This window comes from Spermophilus citellus (assembly GCF_964194105.1).
Source record: "Spermophilus citellus genome assembly, chromosome: 9".
NCBI lineage: Eukaryota > Metazoa > Chordata > Mammalia > Rodentia > Sciuridae > Spermophilus > Spermophilus citellus.
Genome location: NC_138191.1, coordinates 97,345,315 through 97,358,229, shown reverse-complemented (window position 1 = coordinate 97,358,229; position 12,915 = coordinate 97,345,315).

Here is a 12,915-nt window from a genome sequence, read left to right as displayed (position 1 = left end):
AGTCTTCTATGCTACTTTGTCCCTATTGCCCTAGCATTTCCCCAGGCCTGACTCATGTAGCATCCTTGGCGCGCGTATACACATACACACACACACACACACACACACACAGATATCTTGGGGCTGGGACTCAAGTCTAAACACAGAATTCATTCATACACGGTTTACACACAGAGCATGAAGGTAATTTATACAATATGTTTTGTATACCTATGTTTTTTTTGTTCCTTCTTGGTACTGGGATTGAACCCAGAGGTTTTACCACTGAGCTACAGTCCCAAGTTTTAAGATAGGATCTCTCTAAGTTGCTTGGGGCTTCACTAAATTGCTGAGGCTAGCTTCAAACTTGTGATCTTCCTGGCTCAGCCTCCCAAGCCATTGGGACTATGTGTGTGTGTCACCGCACCTGGCAGTATGCCTCTGTGTTTTGTTGCTGTTTTTTTTTTTTTTTTTGCACTGGGGGTTGAACCCAGAGATGCTTAACCACTGAGCCACATCCCAAACCCATTTTTATATTTTATTTTGAGTTGCTTGAGGCCTTTCTAAGAGGTTGAAGTTGGCTTTGAACATGTGACCCTCTTGCTTCAGCCACCCAAGCCACTGGGATTATAGGCATTTGTGACCATGCCCAGCAGTATGCCAGTGTTTTGACTGTGACCCATCAAATGAAGTCAGGTGTGAAATTTTCCACTTATGTTTATCATGTCAGCACTTAAAAAGTTTCAGAGTTTTGTACAGTTTGTGTTTCAGATTAGGAATGCTCGACTGCAACATTCCCCCCCCAAAAAATTAACAACAATAACAAAAAACAAAAACAAAAAACAATTGCCATAGTCCAGAACACCTGCTTTGCTTTCCTCCTGTTAATGCCTTCAATTAGCCAAATCCAGCTGGAAACCAGAGGCAAAGGAGCCTGGGTGATGTAGTTCACAGCGCCCTGGCTTGGCCTCTTATGATCAAGAGTAGGGGGGAGAAAGGCAAAGAATAGGTTAGGGAGGGGCAAAGAGGCAGTAAGTGTCACAGTCCACCCTTTGCCCCTCAACTTTGTTCTAGTTCTTCTCTGGCAGCAAGAAAAACCTTCATCTCCAAAATAGCAGGGAGCAAGGCTCAAAGCCCACCAGCCATAGTATCATAGAATCCTGTCACTCAGTCACATTCCCACCCAGAGTCCAGACTAGAACACTAGCTAGATGGCAGGGGATGAGAAAAGAAACCAACCAATCCACTCAGTATGCAGATAGTGACTGTAGTCACCACGTCTGTGACTGATGGTGAGGCAGAGGTCAATAATCATCCTGGCTTTTTGTTAGCATCTTAGTTCCTCTCGCACTCCCTGACCACCTTGGCTGGGGCCATTCTGTAACTGGCAGCTGACCCAGGCCTTCATCCCTGCCAGGCCTGAGCCTATGGTCATCCTGTCTTTGCTGCTTACTATGGTGTCCAGTGACTATTGTTAGAGAATTTGAGAGCACCTCTCCCTGACTCCATGGATGCCCAACTTCTCAACAAACTTCTCCTTTCCAAATGGCAGTGGAGCCCAGTTGTCCTTGGTGATCAAGATCACACTCACCCAGGATGCTATGGCAACTCCTTGCCTATTGGTTCAGTTGTCCAAGGAGCTTAGAGTGGCCAGCAGATAGCCAGTCTACCACTCACAGCTTAATGGAACCATGGCTGTGCTTCCTGGTGGTGGCCTTGGAAAAATAGGACCTCCAAACCTGCTGAGCCTGAGGTTACTGCCTGAGTTTGAATTCCTCAAAAGCACACCTCAAGATGAGTTTTTTGTGTGTACAGGCAATTTTGGGGGAAAATGCTACCAGGGAAGACTAGTAAAGGAGAGGGAAAAGCAGGACAGGGGAGGGGAAGAAGTGACAAATGGATGCAAGTTGAAGCAGATCTTGGCTTCAGCCTAAGCCCACAGGAAAGGTCTGGAGTGTAAGTCATTATTGGGGTTACTTGCACACAAGGCTGAAAAGCTGGCTTTCAGTCTCCATTACCCCTCAGTCATTGGCTAAGGGCTACCGTAGGAAGAAGTAAATTCCCAGGCTCCTGTAGCTACCTGAGCCCGTGGGCCATGCAGGCTTTGGGAATCTAAGGGACATTCTTTGAAAAGAACCTCATATGTGGCTGTTGGAAGCAAAAACACCCAAACCAGGAGAGGCCCAGAGATGAAAATAGAGTGTCTGGGTAGAACTCCAACATTATCTTCTACTTTACAGAGATAGGAAACAAATTCCATAAGTATGTTATTAAGGCGCAAGAATGAGTGGGCTGTGGTGTTGGCTACACAACCATGTGAATATACTAAAAACCACAGAATTGTACGCTTTATTTGTATTTTGAATGTGAACGAAAAATTTATTTGCTCATTTCTTGCATTTGAAGTACTCTTCAATGACATCCTTGGCCTGAGATTCTTTGCCATAATCCTTAACAACTACACAACTGCAACCAACCACTTTACGGGGCTTGCCCTCTCGGTCAATTTTGAACACCAAATCAATCTAATTAAGGTCGATGACAACAAGAAACTAGGAGAATGGGTAGGCCTCTGTAGAATTGTACACTTTAAATAGGTAGATTCTATGGCATGCAAGTTACGTGCTAAAGACGGTGTTATTTTTAAACAAAAGAGCTGGGGGGCATTCCTGGTTGGAGACGGCACCATAAAATACCTATCACTGACTGGTTAAGGCATGGACCCTATCCTATAGGACAGGTCCCCTAACTCACAGGGTGCTGTCTTCTAGCTGGTGGTATAATGGAACCTCAGTAGGTTGTTCCAACATCCCCACCAACCAGCTGCCAGATGCAGCCCACTGTTATATTTCTCTATTAGTTGAGTTACTGGTTGATGTGGCGTGCAATGGACATGGCACTCTGAATGCCACAGATGGCAGTACCAGCAGAAATCTCCAGAAGGGAAGATGAATCTGGACCAGATTCCACAAGACTAATTGCTGCCCCCTCATGATGGAAAGAATCCAATGTAATCAATTGACCATCATTGTGGTTTCCTGAAGGATGGTGTCATCTGAGCGCCATTGGCAGCTTTGGCTGGGTTATTGGCACACTGGGCCTCAGCAGCACAGTCAAATCAGCTGTGGAAAGCGAAAGTCCACGCTGTTCAGTCAGCCTATGAGAGGTGACTATTTCTGCAGTTTCAGACTGAATGCTGTCCCTCAGAATTCATGTGCTGACCCTCAAACCTCTAGTGGTTATACTTGAAGATGGGGCCAAGAGTACTTAAGGATGTAATTAAGAGTAAATGAGGTCATAAGGCCCCTGGTCCAATAGGATTAGTGTCCTTATAAGAAAAGACCCTAGAGCTTGTTCTGTCCCTGCCTCAGGTCTCTCTGTATTCTTCCTATCCTCCCTCCCTTCCTTTCCCCCTGTGAGCACCCAATGGGATATTGGCCACCTAGAAGCCAAGAGAAGAGGCCTCAAAATGAAACCTACCTTGATTGGCACATCAATCTCAGATTTCCCAGCCTCTAGAATCATGAGTAACAATTTTCTGTGGTATTTTACTATGGCCACCTAAGCAGAGTAAGACACCAGCTGTCATAGTCACTGAGTTTGAATTACTGCCTGAGTTTGAATTCCTCAAAAGCATACCTCAAGATGAGTTTTTTTTTGTGTGTGTGTACAGGCAATTTTTTGGGGAAATGCTACCAGGGAAGACTAGTAAAGGAGAGGGAAAAGCAGGACAGGGGAGGGGAAGAAGTGACAAATGGATGCAAGTTGAAGCATCCATCTTGGCTTCAGCCTAAGCCCACAGGAAAGGACATGGACAGGACTAGCTGTGGAAAGCAATTAATTGACATCCACAAAAATGGGTTATATGGTTCACCTGCTTATCAAGAGCCTCCTCTGCAGTTGGACATGGGACATGAGGACCTTCCCACGCTGTTCCTATTTTAACAGGTCTAGCCATATACCTACTACCTTGTCACCAGTGTTCCAATCACGTTCTTTCCTAGTCCCCGAGCACCCATAACTCCCTGTGTATGAATCAATGTCAATCCACACCTCAGGCTCTCTCTCCTGTGAGGGGCGACTGGGGAGGTGTCCGGCGGTCCTGCGTAGCGGAGGGTCTCCTCTCACCCCTCTTTCAGGGCAGCCCCTGAGGGAACTGAGCCATTTTTTGGCCAGTGCTGGTACAATAGGCACACCCATTTGTAAACCAGACTTTTAGTGGTTTCTGTTAACTGATCAAAAGGAATTCCCTGAAAGAGATGACATAGCACCAGGAACAGATGCCATAAAACTGACCTGTGCCTTCTGGGCCTGCTCCAGCCTAGTTCTGTGCACACCTTTCTGTCGAATGCTGAAGTGTGGCATTCAGCAAATGGCCGTGTACAGTGTGGAGCGCCTCATCCTGCCAGCTTTAGGGTTTGGAGAAGCAGATAAAACCCAGAACATTCACTCATTTGCTGCATAATGAATTACCACCAGCATGGGGGCTTACAACAACACCTGTTTCTTATCTCACCGTTTCTGGCAGCCGGGAATTGGGTGATGGCCTGACTGGGTCCTCTGCTGGGGTCTCACCAGGTTGAAACCAATGTGCCACAGGAGGCACCATCTTAGCTGAAGCTCCCCTCCTCTTCCCAGGCCACTCGATGGGTGGCAGAATGCAGTTCCTTGCAGCTCTAGATTGAAGTGCCCATACCCTTGCCGGCTGCCAGTGTGAGTCATTCAGCTCCTAGAAGCTGCCCTGGGGTCCTGGCCATGTGCCCTTCTCAACACAGCAGCTGCTGCTTCAAAGCCAGCAGGACTATCTCTTCTGCTGTGACATAGTCATTTATAACTAACTGCTGGAGTGATTGGTCCATTGTATTTTGACTCAAGGGGAGAGGATCATACAGACCATGTATGCTGGGGGCCAGACTCAGGACCATTTTAGAGTTCTGCCACATACCTGGTTATAATGTGCAGTTCTGGCCTCATTCAGGGTCCTGGCAGGAAACAGATGGTATGGTCAAATTAGGATAGGTGGAGGGGGCTTAATGAAGAAACTGATAGAAAGTTTTGGCAGGGAGTAGGGAACTACAGGGAGGTGAGTGGCTTCAAAGGTGCAGAGTTGGCCTGGAAGGGTGTGCCCCAGCTCCTTCAGGAAAATGTGCCAGGCAGGGGCGACAGTGGGGGGACCCACAACCTGTCTGCTGCTTCGGCCCTAAAGCCTCCAATGATATTTGTGGGGAGAACCGACTTTGCAGCCAGGGGACTTGAGTTCCCGTTCTAGCTTCTCCATCTGCCCTCTCCAAGCCCCTTTTCTGCTGGGTGGATTGACTAGCAGTGCCTTTCCTCAGATGCTGCCAAGCTCTAGCTTCTGCAGAATCGGGGAGGTGACATTCCTGTGAGTGCCAGGGCCAGGAAAGTGAAGAGGACCCAGGAATGGGGTCGGCCTCTCCCTGTGGTGGCCCTCAGGGCAGTGAGAAGTGAGCCTGCTTGAGGGTGCCTGCCACACATGGAAGAGCAGCGCATGGAGGGGCTGGGTGGCCTCCGGATGCACTCCCGGCGCTCACCCCAGCAGGCCCAGTGACTCTCGCCACAGGAACATGTGTTTGCCACCACAAGCCTTCAATGTCTTGTAAAACTCACAATTTGTTCAAAAGAATAAACAGCATGAAAGGGGACGCACAGCCTCCATCCTGGGCTGGCAGGGGTGTGGGGCACGGCTTCCAGGCTGCTTCCATTCAAGCCAGATGGGGAGCGTCTGTTTTCATGGAGCGCTGGGCCGGGAAAGCCCTTCCCAGCAGACTGGGTGCTCAACTCTGGCCTGGGATGGAAGGGTACAGGACCTCGCTTTCCATCTGTAAAACAGGGATGACGATCAGATGGTCGTCTGCAACGCAGGATGGATAGGTGGGAAGTGCTGAGAGGGCAGGGGCCAGGTGACACAGGATCATGGGTTGTCCCTAGATGATGATCCAAACCAGCCTGGGCACCCAGGACGTCTTCACAAAGGAAATGCCTCTAAACATGGCACCAAAGACCCAGGAGGCTCCAGCACTGTGTGGAAAGGTGTCCCAGGCAGGAGGAACAGCATATGCAAAGGCCTGGGGTGGAGAGTGCAGGCTTGTGTGTGGAGAGGTCTTCTTGGGCCTCTTGGACAGGCTTACCTCCCCATCCAGCCAGGAGGGCAAGAGCTTCACCTTATCCCACAGGCCCAGGAGACTCCACAAACTCCAGCATTGGGGGAAGCCAGGAAGGGGATGAGTCTGCTATCTGTGTGGGTTCTGGTGACTCAGGTGCCATGCAGGGCATGCCCAGGTTCCTTCAGCTACTACCACCCTGTCTCTGGCCTGAGTGGATGTTGTGCTGAGCCTAGGACAGGGGAGAAAGGCTGTGGGTAAGGAGTGAGAAGCATCTCTGAGAAGCTGCGGGGCAGGGGGTCGATTCCTGGGGCTGAGCTGGGAAGGCATTCTGCACTGGGAGAGAGGTGCTGCCCGCCCAGGCTGCAGGGGGGCGTCCTGAGTGACAGGAACTGACTGGGGCAGGGAAAGAAACCTGGGGATGGGGCAGCCAGGATAGGAGAGGGGAGGGGTGTGGTTCCAGGGGAGTGGGGGCCAGAGGGCAGGAAAGTGTCTGTTGGATGCAAGAACAAGGAGGGTGGGCGTGGCTGAGAAGGGAAGGAGCAGTGAGCCGGTCTAAACCAAGCTTTTGAAAACTGAGCTGTGAAGTGGGAGGGGGGAGGGGAGCAGAAATCAGGAGTAGATGGTGAGGAGGGGGTCTGTAAGTCTGTGTTAAGATGACCTGAGAACTTGAAGCCCTGATGAGAAGAAAGAGGCTGAGGAGAGGGAGTTGGGGGAGGAGGTCCCATGGGCGGGCAGATGGTGACTCTTAGGGAGTAGGAGGTGAGGCCAGCAGCTGAGGGGCGGGAAGCCAGAGGAAAAGGTTCTGAGCTGTTGGCAGCTCCAGTCAGGTGAGCGCGGTCACCAGCACCTGGGTGGGGCCTGGCCAGTGGGGTCCTTGGTGTAGAATGGGTGCAGAGTATGGAGCCAGGGGAGAGGGACTCCAGGTGACCGGGCTTGAAGCCACACTGAGACTAAGCATGAACTCTAGCTTGCCCTCAGTCTGCTGGGTGACCTCCCTGCTGTCCAGGTGGGGATGTGGGAGGGAGGACAGTGGAGACAGCAAGGGCAGAGGGGACTGCTGACTCCAGGCCCTGGGGCCTGGGCTGGGGGCAGATGTCAAGTGGGGATGAGAGTGTGGGAGAGCAGTCTCCCAGCTCTGGAAGCCCCCCTCATGAACCTGACAGCGAATGCTGATGCATCCTCCCAGCACCTCTCTGTCCACACCTGCCTGGGTCTCTAGGCCTCCCTTTCCTCCCCTGTGTAGTGTGTGTGGAGAGGGCATCCACCTGCTCTGAGGTTCCTTCTGCCCTAGTCTTCCCTGGTGATTTGGTTTAGTAGTGGTCAGACGCTTATCCCAGGTTGCTCGCTGAATCCAAGGGCAGGGGGGTCATCTTGGCCCCTTCTGCCACCCAGGTCAGTCCCCTGCAGCCTGTCAGTTCCTAGGTCTCCTGTGGGCACTTCCAACATCGCACCCGGCCAGATCTGAGGCGAAACCAAAGGAACGGCCACGAGGGGGCGCCAGGACCCAACTCTAACCGGCTCATCGAGCGCATCCCTCCGCTCAGCGGTCTCACTGTTCTTGAAAGCAGGTATTAGCGGCACTGAAAATCTGAAAGTTGTCATGGAGTAGGACCTATCGTGCCCTAAGAGGAGAGATGAGGCCTCACTCAAGCCCCAGCTTTGCCAAAGACTAGGCAAGTCCAGCCGGTGATCCCTGGGCCTTTTCCCCATTGGTCAATGGTGGTGCCTTTCTTCCTTGGGTAGGTATTGGAAGTGGGAGGTGGGCGGAGTGGGAGGTGGGCGGGCTGGGAGGGGGCCCACCACTGCCTGTGCCTCCCCACCCCCACGGGGCAGGGTGCCGGGCTGCCCCACCCTCCCACTGCCTGCTTGAGGCCTCTCTCCTACTCTTGATTGCCAGGCAAAGCTCCCATCCCCGCCCTGCAGTGGGGCTCTGGAGTTGGCTGAGAATATTTCTCCACGAGCAAAACCTTCACAGTCCCTTGGGCGGTCAGGAGAGGAGCCCTGACTAGGCTGGCAAGGAAACTGCTGCCAAGCTCATCTTCCTGAAATCCTCACAGCAAGAAGAGCTGCCTTGGGGCTTCCGGGCCAGGGTAGGCTCTGTTTCTTCCCTACTCACCGTGAGCACCCAGGCAGAATCCCCTGGGGACCAGGGTTAGGGGCTGCAAATATCTGAACCACCCCAGAGGATGGGCCTACGAGAACGCAGCCTGATCAGGAGACCATAGAGGGAACCAGAAATCAGTGACCCAGGTGGCTCTGAGCTGGGGTGGGGTAGACAAGCCCCCAAGAACCACTGGTTTGGTGAAGGCAGTTCATCAGCTCTCAAGGCTGGTTCTGCCTCCAGGATCCAAAGTCACACGTTCATCCCTCTTCTATTCAAAAAGTACCAACCAGCCACTGCCTGTTTGGGGCCTCACTGTGCCAGGGCAATTCAAAAGTGTTCACAGCTGGTCCAGCCTTTTCGAGGCCTTGACTACGGGGAGATGCTCACCTATAGTAGGTGTGCGATATGATGAGGGCAGTGACCTGGGAGGCTCTAAGGAACAGTGTTCCAGGCAGAGGGAACAGTGTAGATGAAAGCACAAGACAAGAAGCAGGACTGAAAAGTGCAGGGCCCGGGGTGGGGGGGGGGGGATGGGACTTGGGCCAGGGCTCTCATATGGAAGCCTGAGGCCTCACTAAGGCCTTTGCACTTCAAACTGTGTGGCTCTCACACTGCTTCATGATTGCCCTCCCACCGGCCTGGGGACTCTCATGGCTGATGATGTCCTTGAGCCCATCCCAACAGGTGCTCTGGCACCCCCCAAATACCACATCCAAACACATTCCCCCCTGAATTGCAGGTTGTGAGGGAATAATGGATGGGGTCAGGGACTGAGGCTGCAAAAGCAGGCGGGCAGGGTTCGGGCCAGAGGGTTGGTGCAGGGCAGCGGAGCTGCTGGGCTGCCTTCTCCACTGCAGCATCAAAGGCTGCTTGGAAACCTGGGCAGAATAAGGTGGAAATTGTCTCCACTGCTTTCTGGCCTGGGAATTCACGGTCAATGAAAAGCGATTCCTCTGTTACCATATTTCTCCTTCTGTTTGAAAGATTTTGGATCAAATAAATACAAACCATGAAGTTAAAAAAAAAGTACAAACCAGAGTCATGTGTTTCTTCTGAACTCCTCTGGCTTCACCAGCCATGAGGCAAAAGGGTTCAACTTTTGAAACTGTCCTTTTCATGTCCAAATCTGGAGCAGGCGCACCTCTGGAGGTGACATTCCAGTTTCCACCTTTGCTGGGGTCATCACTGTAGTCACTTGTACCAAGAGTGACAAGGCAGCAGAGGACTGGTCCAGGAGGTCTCAGGACCCAGCTCCTGTCCTGTCTTGGCTTTGCTAGGGTCTGTGACAGTTCCCTTAGATTTGCTGAGCCTCAGTGTCCTCATTGCCAGAAGGGGTAATTATACCTATGGGACATTAATTTTCATTTTTCTCAAAGTAATAGTGTTTCAAAAATCAACAAGTACTATAAAAACAAAAATCCCCAAATTATCTTACTCAGCCCAAACCCAGTGTCACTTTCCAGGCAGCTACATTCTCTAGAGCCACCTCTTCTGGACTCGCTTTCTCTGGAGCAGTGTGTTAACCGGCCACTCCTGGCTCCTCACCTGGAACCTCCCCTGCAGTGAATCCGGACCTTTCTCCCCAGCTCCCAGGAGCTGTAGCTCAGAAATGTTCACTAAATTGGTATTCTATGTTATCAGGACTATAACTATTTATAATACCAAGTACTATGATTAGTTTCCTTTTCCATTTTCTGGATTAATAATGGCCTTGATTTCTTGTGTCTGGTTATCTATGTTCCTAGTGTTATTTCTTCCCAATCCCATCTAATGGACACTGCCCACTGTCACTGTCCTCTCTGTCCAGTGCATCCTAGGCCTTGGCTCCATCTTTCCCTGCCCAGCCCCCTGCTCAGCCTCCTGATCCTCAGGTCCTGCAGCACAGCTCTGGCCCCCTGCTCCTCCTTGCCCCTCTCCTGTGGGGAGCCCTCATTTGCCAGAATTCTGGGTTTGTGCCCTCAGTTTGCTGGAGCTTGGCCTCAGGTAACTTTTTGAAGAATGGTGCATCCAGGGCAGTGGTGAGAGCGCTCAGCTCACCTGCTACGTCCCTGCATCTCTAAAAGTGTCTCCATGGGGTTTCGTTGGGGCTTCTCTACAGCTGAGATCCTTTCTTTTAATGATCGGTGTGCAGAAGAGTATTTTTTTTCTTTTGCTAGTTCTTGCATGCCTGAAAATATCTCTATTCTATACTTAGCCTTGAGTAATAGTTCAGCAGGCCATAGAATTCTAGATCAAAATTGGTTTCTGTCAGAATCATGAAGGCTTTTGCTCTATAGTTCTGAGCACTGCTCTGAAAAAATGAGACGCTGTTCTTATTCCACATCTTTGCATGGGGTTTCTTTTCCCCTCCTCTTCCCCATCCTCTTTGCCCTTCCTCCTCCTTTTTTAAGGATCCCCATTTATGGCTGGTCTTCAGGACTTTTTAAATGACCAGCTTGGTGCCAATTTGGGGGTCCATTATACTAGGCCCCCAGTGAGTCCGCTCAGGCTAGAGTCCTTTCAGTTGGGGAAATCTTATATTGCTTCTTTAATAACTTCCCTTCCTTCATTTTTTCTTTTCTCTCTTTCTAGAACATGTATTAGTCTTCGTAGTTTCTGGAACTTCCTTGATTGATATTCAAACCTTCTCATTTATTTTCTTCCATTTTCTGTTTCTAGGTCTCTTTGCCTACTCTGAGTGAAGTCCTTGCTGTCCCCTTCCAGCTTTCTCTCAGTTTCCATTTCGGTTTTGCCCCGCTGCCTGTGTGGGCTCTGTTTCCTCCAGATTTTCCCTGTTGGTTCCTGAGCTCCTTAACAGATGACCTGGATCAGGAGTGAGGCGCTCAAAAGCCCTGGGAAACTCTTCCGGCTTGTGGGGTGGCGGTGCTTGTGGACCATGGGCTTTGCCAGGGTGGCCGATTGGCAAGCCAGCTCTCTTTGGCAGACTCAAAACGCCCATTTCCAGAGGTCAGCTTCCCAAGGAATCTCCAGCCTTCTGTCCTATGGGGGTCACAACCCCTTGGTGTTCCTGGATGCGGATCCTCCTGGATCTGCTCCTGCAGAGCTCAAGCCCCCAGCTGCTGGTCTTCTGGGAGTGGAAGGTGAGTGACAGGGGAAGAGCTGTCCATGGGGATGGTGGGGTCCTGGGGGGCCTGCTAGCTGCACTGATGCCTTTTCCCCAACACCCCTTTTTTTTCTTCTACCCCACATCCCATCTTCCTCAATACCCAATACATGAGTCCCATGCACTTCTGGGGCTCTGTGGAGACCCTACTCTCCCCTGCAAGGACCCTTTAGCACAGCTGAGCTGCTCTGGCCCCTCTTCCCTGGCTGCCATCTTCCATGGCTCCTCTGCTGTCCTCACAGTTCTTGAGACCATTGCGTGTCCAGTCCTTCTCTGCTGTGTCAGGGACGCTTTACCAGTGGCAGGCAATCTGGGAAGCCAAAGAAACCTCTGCATCCATAGAAGAGCTCATACTGACCCAGCTCTTACTCGGTTCCCAGAGCCCCATGAAGCATATGGCAACGTGTTATCTCATGGATTCCACCACGGCCCTAGGAGGGAAGTTACAGGGTGGAACGGACTCAGAGATGTGGGCAGCTTGCAAGGGCACCCAGTGAGACCATCCACACTCCACCTGGGCAGCACCAGCCCACTGACCCCTCCAGCCCCTCATGTCCCAGCTCCCTCTCCCTGGACTGGATGACCTCTGTGTCCTGCTTGCTGCTTCCCTTCCACACTGTGGCACAGGCTGCTGCCCTAGAGAAGGAATGAAAGAGGTGTGCGTGGGGGGGGTGGTGGTGGAGCTTTTCTGTAAAAATTAGGTGCTTCCAGGGCAGTGGTGAGAGTGCTCAGCTCACCCACTACATCCCTGCATCTCTTAAAGTGTCTCCATGGGGTTTCGTTGGGGCTTCTCTACAGCTGAGATCCTTTCCTTTAATGACCGGTGTGCAGAAGAGTTGGCTTTCACCTGTGCTGGGCTGCGCTCCCTTCCTGGCCATTGTGAAAACACTCATTTCCCCCTAATTACTGTCTAACCTTTTCATTTTCTGTTTCTGGGGTGACTAAGCAGGCGACAGAGAAAAGCAGTGCCAGTGGGAAAAGTCATAGTCACTTGGTGCTACTGCCAGGGCAGTCATTTGCTTAGACTTCATGGACTCTGTCAACACTAAGAGTTTATACACAACAAATTCAAATTTAAAAACACAATAATGGCTTTATCAAGATATAATTTACATACCATACAAGTCACCCATGTCAAGTGCACCATTCAATGATTTCAGTTGTTCAGAGCTGTGCAGCCGCCTCACAGTCAATTTTAGAACATTGTCATCACCCCCAAAAGGAACTCCACATCCATTAGCAGTTCCTCCTATGTCCCCTCAAGCGCTCATTCCTGGGCACCACTAAGCTACTTCCTGTCTCTGTTGATTTGTCTGCTCTGATGTTTCATATAAACTTTGGAATCATACAGTGTGTGGTCTTTTGGGCCTGGCTTTTTTCACTTAGCATAATGTTTTCAAGATTGACCCATGTGGTGGCTTCATTTATTTTTATTGCTGACTAGTATTCCAATGTGTGGATGTACCACATTTTAAAATCTGTTGATCAGCTGGTGAACATTTGGGTTATTTCCACCTTGGGGCTATTACAAATAATGCTGCTATGAACATTTGTGTATAAGAGTTTGTGTGAACATGCATTTTAATTTCTCTGGGATTTTTATC